Source organism: Lissotriton helveticus, chromosome 4_1, assembly GCF_964261635.1.
Source record: "Lissotriton helveticus chromosome 4_1, aLisHel1.1, whole genome shotgun sequence".
Classification (NCBI taxonomy): domain Eukaryota; kingdom Metazoa; phylum Chordata; class Amphibia; order Caudata; family Salamandridae; genus Lissotriton; species Lissotriton helveticus.
Window position 1 is genome coordinate 1,430,411,922 of NC_136063.1, and position 8,951 is coordinate 1,430,420,872.

At 43.7% G+C, this 8,951-nt stretch overlaps 1 long non-coding RNA gene across 1 annotated transcript in view; it reads left to right on the forward strand.

The window, feature by feature from the left end:
- LOC144827539 (uncharacterized) overlaps nucleotides 1-6,955 on the forward strand; it is a 28,601-nt gene extending 21,646 nt beyond the window's left edge. Inside the window, exon 3 of the long non-coding RNA XR_013610243.1 lies at nucleotides 6,892-6,955. This is a non-coding gene — a long non-coding RNA (uncharacterized LOC144827539). The remainder of the gene's footprint in view (nucleotides 1-6,891) is intronic.
- Nucleotides 6,956-8,951: the final 1,996 nt, after the last annotated feature.

Consider the following 8,951-nt stretch of genomic DNA (forward strand, 5'->3'; position numbering starts at 1 on the left):
TTGATTTACGCTGCCGGACCCCAGGGTTGCCGGAATTACAGCTGTGTATATACATTCTGTGAGCCACAAAGTTCATTACCTGCAGCTGGCCCGGCTGGGTTGTAAGCTATGGAGCTGTGTACACTGTATGCTGGACAATAAAGGTCTCTTTAAAAAAAAAAAAAAAAAATGATACAAAATAAGGAAAAAGTGGTTCTTTCGGGTAGGACAATTAATTTGTACACGGTAATCAATACCTTCATGATTTCCCTTCCAGACCACAACCTACCGGTGTGAGTCTGAGGTGTCGGGTGACACTTCAATACACTTTGGTTTCTAGTAGGATTCCGATTTACTAGGATCCACTGCTAGCGGTAAGCCCATAATTGCTAACACTCCATTGCAACAACTGACCAAATCATACACACCCCATTCTGATTTTATTTTGGCACTTACTTAACAGGCTGTCATCCCTCCCCCACCCCCTGTCCTGATGAAGACCTGCTCTGGATGCACACTAATCCGCACCAACTTTTAGGGTCGAAACGTTGATGTTACCATCATTATCAGTCCATGAAATCCCCTGAACTGAACAGGAAATCATTACCCCTGTCGGAGGGTTATGCTTATAATTTGGACCTGACCATAAAGAGCCTCCCCCTATTTTGCATTCACATGTCATCTTTGTCACTTCTTGTATAGCACAACTGTCACTTATCACAATAAGTCACTCAATGTACACTTGAGCCTTGTGTAGTGTTTTGTTTTTGTGTAGAGTGTCACTTGACAGCCATTTCAATATATGTGAAAAGTAAAAAATACCATTTATTGCTTATTCGAGCTGTGTGTTCATGGTGTGTTTCTTGGAAATGATTTTTAGGTATTGAAAACCGTGTACAAATTAATTGTCCTACCCGACAGAACCACTTTTTCCTTATTTTGTCTCTTAGGGGCCTAGGCAAATTATCAAAAAAGAACTGTGCATTATGAGCGAGTGTACTCTTGGTTATGTATCCTGCTGTTTCTAATGAAATGATCCCTCTTGGATTTTTCTTCAACAAACATTACGTTTACTCATAAGAACATTGGTTAAATAACTATTATCTAGATCCTACAAAGTGATAGTTGTGTGTCTATTACACCGGAGAATATTTTTTCCTACCCTCCTTTATTCTTCATTAGTGTGCGACTATAAAATAAATCATTCCCGGAGGAGGAGCTACGTCAGCAAACTAGATGCCTGCTTAGGCTCCCGGCTCCACCGACCTCCGCGCCCCGCTGCAATATACTGTACATTATCCTGATTTTACGCCTAGCCTCTGTGTACATGAACTGTCCAGCACTCCGATGGTGAAATCCGGGAACTTTTATCGGCCGGTTTGACGAAGTTACGTCGATTTGAAGATTGTGGCCTACTCCAGCAGTGAAACCGGGGCCTAGAATACTTTCACAGCTGGGCTGCAGTGCAACAACATCGGCCGGGAGACCCAGGCTGGGTCCGGTTAATCGGAGTGGAGGCTTTGTTTCAGCCCGAATTTGGCGGCGATCGTTTCCATTGCTCAGCATTGATGGAGGAGTGACTCTGCTTGTTGTTGGCTGTGGGTGGGGGTCCCCGTCCCGCGGACCCGGTCTTGGGCCCGCCGGGGTTCGGTGGGTCGGGGTCTCCGGCCTGCGGCCTTAACCGTGTTGACCGTGGCTGCGAATAAAGATTGGTCGCCCTCCGCATCTGCACGTTTGTGATCCTGTTTGTCCCCCCTAAGGATGCCAGATTCACCCTGGGAGTTGATCGTGATTGGTGTCGGGTGTGAGATTATGGATCGCACGATGCTTGAGCCGTCGCTGAGGTCAATATTGGCAGAAATTAGGGCGTTTCATACACATGTGGATGTCTTATTGTGCAAATTGGACACGCGCCTATCTGAGATGCTCCTGGTGGAACCGGACCCAGCCTTACTGTTGGAACAGCAATCTGCAGCCATTCAAACCACGGCCATTTTGACTCCATGCGAGAACCCCGTGAGGAAGCAAGTATTGATACCATCGGATGGTGCCCTGGAGAAAGGTGTTCCCGAGGTCATCAGTGTATTGCCGAACCTTCCACCAATATCGACTTTGGAGGTATCGAAAGGCATCCCCCTCCCGGAGACTTTTGTTCTTGACTTTCCATTCCTTTTGTGGTCGTATTCTCCTTTCTTGGTGACTTTACGACTCCTGGGCAAGATACGGTGGGACTGTCCATCTAGGAGGGAGAGCTCTTCTGCGTCTGAAGTTCTTGTGGACTCACTGCCTACGAGTCGCCATGGATTTATTCTTGATGACTCCCTCTTCCTCTATTGCTCCTTTGTGTGCCTTTGCGTCTCGCTGGGGGGGGTTCGTGTGCTGATTCGGAAGGGCCAAGGTTAAGATCAACTTGGTCGGGACGGATTGGAGTGGCTTTTACGGGTGTTCGATCTGCAACTGTTTGATCTAAAAGGCTAGGCGGTGTCTTACGGTACCCCCTAATTTTTTCTGTAAGTGTTGTCATACGTTGGTCTTTTAGTGATAGGGGGTGTCTGTTTCTGGCGGGGGGACTAAAGGGGCTGGGAGCCCAAACGGATAAGCCCTCCTCCACTTTTTTTCCTACTTTTAGGGGTTTAGTTATTAGGGGCGATAGGCACGCTGCTAGTGGGGTTAGGCTGTAGCCATTTGCAGGGGTGCAGGGTGGGGGGCTAGAAAGGGTTTTTTATTTTGCCTTTTTTTTATTTCTATGGCCTTTTTCTTCCTTCCCTTTCTCTTCCTTAAAGGATCAGTATAGCTTGTGAATCATTCGGATTCTTATTGTGTATTCGTGTTTAGTGCCTATGCTTTTATGATATCATGATTCCCGGGTGGGCAGGCCCTGAGAACTGGCGCTCAACATTGAATGTATATTGTATTGTCGTTTGCATTCACCTATATGCTTTGGCGCCAATGTCCCATTATAACGGTTCTTATGTGCCTATCCTGTTTCTTCCCCTGTCCCCCGTGTTTTTTGTTTGATTGTATGGCACCTGATCCTTTCTTGAATAATATAAAATGGAACCTCTGTCTCATCCTCAGACTCAGTTGTGCATTCTAATACACGTTATATCCTGAATCGCTGCCGGACCTCAGGGTTGTCGGCTGATGAGCTGTGTCGTACTGTGATCTTACTTTTGTTTGGCGGCCGCCCCCTGCGGTTGTAGGCCCATGCTTGTATTTATATGGCATGCTACAATAAAGGTTTTTCAAAAAAATAAATAAATAAATCATTCCCCTCCGAGACCAAGATGCCAGTATCCCCTAAAATCTAGGGTAAGGTATAGTCTCATGTTCATAGGAACTACCTATACTGTTATAAAGAACTGACTGAGTTTTGTTGTCCATAGTGCATGTGCCTCGTACATGCATGTTTACGTGTCACCTATCATGTGTGTTGTTTTATAATATCATGTGGTGTCACTTGTATGCCCACAGCATGATTAAAAGTTGAATGTATGCTTTGGTAGGGAAGTTCTAATGTATGTCTTGTCTTGTAAAATTACTCTTATAGGTTGATATACCTTTCAACACCCAGGTAGGACTCACCTGGCCTTGATTTGTTTGTCAGTAAATGTGTCTCTGCGATTAGCCTTCCTGAGGAAGCTAGGGATCCACAGCCCTGAAGAATGCACTAGACCTGTTAAGGCTAAACAGTAGGGCAAAAACATGTTGGCTTAGAGAGAAGGGTTGAGCCATTGTCCTCAGACATACCATCTCAATTCAGTTTTTAGGTATACCAGAGGGTTCCACTATTAAAGGTGATATACCGGGGAACCTCAAGGTATTTTTAATTATTCTGGATCCCGCCTTGTTCCGGTAGTTTTTATCTAAGAACTCTCTCCTGTCAGGGTCCATCAGGCGGTGAGTCCACCTTGGTGGTATTGTCCTACCAGGGTGAGAAGAGGTTGCTGATTACGAAGCACGATTCAGATGTGTGTGTGAGGCTTCTTCTTCCATAAGAATGGTCTTCCCTCATACTTTGAGAGGAAATCTGTAACATCCATACTCTGGACTTTTACTGGTACTCCCAAAATTGGAAACAGTTGATTTTCTTTCCTTGTGAAGCTATCACACCCTGTACCCATATTGTGATTGAGTACAATGTATATAAACATGCTTCATGTCCTCTACAGTTGAGCTGATTACTTGATCTTCAAAGGCACCGATTAATGGCAGTAGGGGAACAGCAGAAACTTGTTTGAAGCTACCTTTGCTGTTCAACTCTGTCTACTTTAACTTATATTTACCTTGTTATTGACAGGACTGTTGTGTGTAAATATATAACTGCAGTCTCCTGTGTTTATATCATATGATGTACTTGTTATGGTTCCAGTATAAAATAAATAAAATACTCTACCAATCTGTTCTAAACAGTATAGCAGGTTCTTGAGCTGAGTGTGCAGCGATAGTGGAGTTGACCTCCCTGCACAGAAGTAAAGCCAGTGAGCATCTAGTAGAACTGTAGTGATAAGATAAGTGCAGAGGAACTAGAACACAGTTAACTCACACTGTTGAGGTCTTTCACATGCAACTCTGAACACCTTGATCAAGATGTTTCAAAACCTTCTGCTTCACAGATGCTTGTTGCCAGTCAGACATTACACACTGGTGGCTAGCTCCTGGTTTGAAGCGGTATGAGTTAGAACTAACTACTTTAAAAATTGGACCATTACTCAGTTGCAGTTTTACAAGCACATCACGGAATGCAAACATGTTCTCACTTTTGTGTATCACCACCTCCATGCCGCGGATTGTAGGAGCTCCAGTTTTGTGTACCTTAAAGTTTTTTCTGTAACTGCGAACATTTACTACCAGCTGCTGCTGTAGCTGACCTCTGCATGAAAGTCCCCGTAACCCATAAGTCATGGGACCCTAACCCGAAGTGCTATGAATCTCTCATTAGCCCTCTTGAGAGATTGGAGGAGGGCAAGCTAAGATCAACATACAAGTGTTAGTGAGCGGAGTCCATGCATAACAAGTCCCCATCTTGTGCCAATATTGGCTTGTTTTATCATTGTGGACCACTTACCCTCAACCTTCCTCTTTCTTGATCGCTTGTCATTTTCAAGGGATCTCCATAAGCTAGTGATCTTTGACAACACTGATAGTGCCCTAAGATTTAGACAGAAGGGGGGGGGGGTATTCAGATCTCCTCCTTTAGAATAGCATTAGTTTATTGTTTCCGATGAGAGAATATTATGGTCCCAACGTAGTAAACAGAGTTCTACAACCACTGTAGTGATTTTGAACAAGACAGCGGAAGTCATCATTTTGGGTGGGAGGATTAATAGTGAGATACCCTCATGCAGTATAGCTTTGGTCTCTGTATCTTGTGGAAGAGGATTGCCCTTTATGTTTGTGAACATTTGATGACAAATGATACAGTGATAATAATCATCAAAACAGGTTAAAACAGTATGGTTTGATTGTGAATTGGCTACCCAGTGTTCCTACTTTGTAATCACTGTAAATACGGTCTTTATATGCAGGTTGTGTTTTCTATATTTTGATCTTGCTTTTTACAGTGTATACAACTAAGGTGGTATTAAAATGTTTCACTTCTGGCTGGAAATTCCTTCAGTATTGAAACCACAGCCACTGTCACAGCATTCACTTCATTTTGTTGCATTACGGCTACACTGCTCTTCGAGGCAACCCTCGAGTGTCAAGGAAGCTTGGAATCATGCTTTCTGTCTCTATCAAGTATATAGTATCCTTATCAGCAGCAATTTCATCTTTTATTTTGGCAGGTTGCCCATACAACTTCAGGGATCTCAGAAAAAGTATGACACCCTTTGTAAAGTTAGTTTTTAAAAGGTACCCTGGAGTGTCAATAGGTAATGGTGGTCACGAAATAGTGGTTTAGAAGATCAGTTGGGTGTTAAACTTGTCTGAGGCCCTGATTTACGTACAATGCCAGTATTTCAGCTCCTACCAATCACAGTCAAGATTTCCTGGGGTTGGGAAGTCCCTAGAACCCATAAGAATCAGGAGCAGCCATCAGGCTCACAAAGATGCATCAAAAACGTTCACTGGCGATATTTATCAAACATCAGGTAATAGAGGTATTATCCAAAATGTTCAGAACAAAGCTTGGACTTAACTGTCAAATGAATGGCAAACCAAAAGCTCTGCACAGATGGTGGATTAACTAGTGTTCCTCTTCAGCCAATAGCAACTGGATAAAGCTTCACTGCTAGTCACAAGGTTTTTTAATGTAAGAGGATCAGACATCCTCATGAAATAAGTTAAATGTCTTTCAGGCCCCTCTCCAGGCACATGCTAGCTCACAGACCCAATGTTCCATGCCAGGACTGTGAGTAAGGGTCAGTCCAAGGGACAATGCAGGGATGCAAAATCACAAGGCAACGTCATTGCTCCTCAGTTCACGTGCATATCCTTATCCGAATTTCTGGACACTGGTGGAAATCAAGCATCCAACGGGATAAGATACTGCCTGTCTCGACCCTCTCATGCGCCCTTTGTGTAGTGGGCCTAGCGCGCAGTGCTCATGTTGTATTACCCCTGTGGCACTTTATGGCGTGCTTTGATACCATGAATCATGTTTCCGTAATTCCATTGCGCTTGAATCCCTGAAAGCATCCCCCATAACCCATGAACCATAATTATCTTGCACCTGCTGTTAACGGGGCCTTGGTGTGGTTTTCCATTGAATCCCTGCAAGCTTCCACCAGAATCTTGTGAACCAATGACAAGCCTTGCTCCTGCTGTTACTGGGGCCTTGGTGTTTTATTCCATTATGCATGTTCGAGTGAAAATGATACATTTGTTTCCTGTTATTTGGGTCCAATTATCAAGTTGCACCTACCCATTTGCATGATCAAATTGAGTGTACTAATGTGTTTTCTTCAGGGTTCGAGAACTTTCCAGACGGCCAAGTGCCCAACATGCCACACGTGATCTAGCTACATCCGTTGAGCCTTCTAGAGGGTATATAAACACTGCCCATCCCCAAGTCATGGCTTGGCCACACTCCCTGCGGAACAAGCTTCGCCTTTCCACTCACCTTAAGAATCCTACCGGAACCGAGAAGCACTCCAGTCTCCTTCAACTCCAAGTTAACCAGTGGTTCAAGCTCCCTGGACTTCTTCCTCCTCTATTTCACAGCTACCCCGGACCCCCTCGACTCCCTGAGTCAAAGCCTTAAGATCTTCTTCAAACATCAGTCAAGTGGAAGAGATAGGCTAATTAAGTGATATCAGGTTAGTGCGCACCTATCCTCCTATAGTAGTAAGCAGGACCGAGTATCCGCTTCTTCAAAGACCATAGACTTTTCCTTGATGCCATCACTTTGATTTACTCTTGCAACTCTTGAGTGTTTGTACTCCTGTCCTTTCCTGCAATTGTGGTGCTAGAACTGTGATTACACAAGGATTAAATACTTTAGCTTTGTGTTTCTCTGATGAACAGTAGTGCTTAGAGAAAGCACTTCAGAGCATTTGCTATATGTATGAACCTTGTACCGAAATCCGTGTTCCAAGTTTAATTCTTGGGAGTATCCACCACTTCAATCTGTGATTTTGGTTATACTGCTCCCTTGTCGAGCTGCTGATAAAACCTGTAAGTGTATATCACTGAAGTCAAAGTATTGTCATTGTATATAGAGGCCTGTTAGTGTACTGATGGTAACAGCCTACTCTTGTTTTTTCCAGTGTATTGCATCATCGCAAACAAGAGATTCTGGTCCAGTGCATATCTAACTTGCAGACACAGTAGGTCTCTGGAGCGACAAATCCTGTTATGCAGTATTGAACAGCTGCTGAGCAGATCCAATACTACAAGCTTCTTGTTTCTTATTTATCCCAACCCTCCCTTTCCCCCAGGGGACAGTGTGCGATCCAAGGTTTCAGTTCCTCGAGAGGGATAGGAAGTCCAGCATCGGCTCCAATATCGTCTCCATGGTTAGGACCAGGTGAGTGCATGACACCGCTGCTGTCCCAATACGGGCAAGCACTCATTCTCAACTGTCCTATGGAGATTCTCTCCTGATTACTGATGCTGAAGCTCAAAAGATTCCACAACCGAAGTTTCTTTTTAACCCTGTTCCTAATGAGAAAGTTCCCTACAATGCCTTCCCAGGGATAGTCAGCACCTGGAGCCACAACTTCCAGCAAAGGACCCTCCGTGAGAGGATAGAACCAGTTCCTTAAACACATGTCAAAATAACTCCACTCCGAAAAATGAAATCTGGTTCCTAGAAGCTTAGAAGCTGTTGATAGATGACAGAGTTAACCATTGTCGAAAGAAATCTTGAGAAGGCTCCAACATCTTGAACAAGTCCATGAATAGTTCCCTCCTAGACATAAGAAATCGCCTTACTGGATGTTGTTGATAACCTTCTTGAAATATTGTTAAAGTGGGTTACTAGTTCTTCATCAACCAGGGCACCCGGATTTGTTCATACACCTCTTAATGGAGGTCACCAAAGTGGACCAGTTATCTATCAGGAGGTTCGGATTCTAAGGCAGAATGGCTAGCAGGCTAATTTATGAGCTTTCATTTATCAACATAACCATTTGTATTGTTCCTTCTACATCGCTGTAATACCCCTTTCAGTAGTTAATTGAAAGTGTTGATGGATATCATTTGTGGACATTAACTATTATTTCAGTGACAGGATGATGATACCCAATTTAGACAGAAAATTGACAGTCCCTACCGTTGACATGTTTACTTTCTCCATATGAATAATGGTAGTGATTGTTTTTAGCTCTCACGTTTGACTACAAAAAAAGTTAAGCCAATTCATAACTTCTCACCTCCAATCAGAATATTCCTTCATGCTGAATCATAGAATCTAGGAATATGTGTTGTTGACAATTTGGGAGAGCTCAGGTCAACTTACTCAGTACCATCAGGCTGTGCATTACATGCATACTCAAGGTAATTATTTCATGTAATTTCCCTTGTAA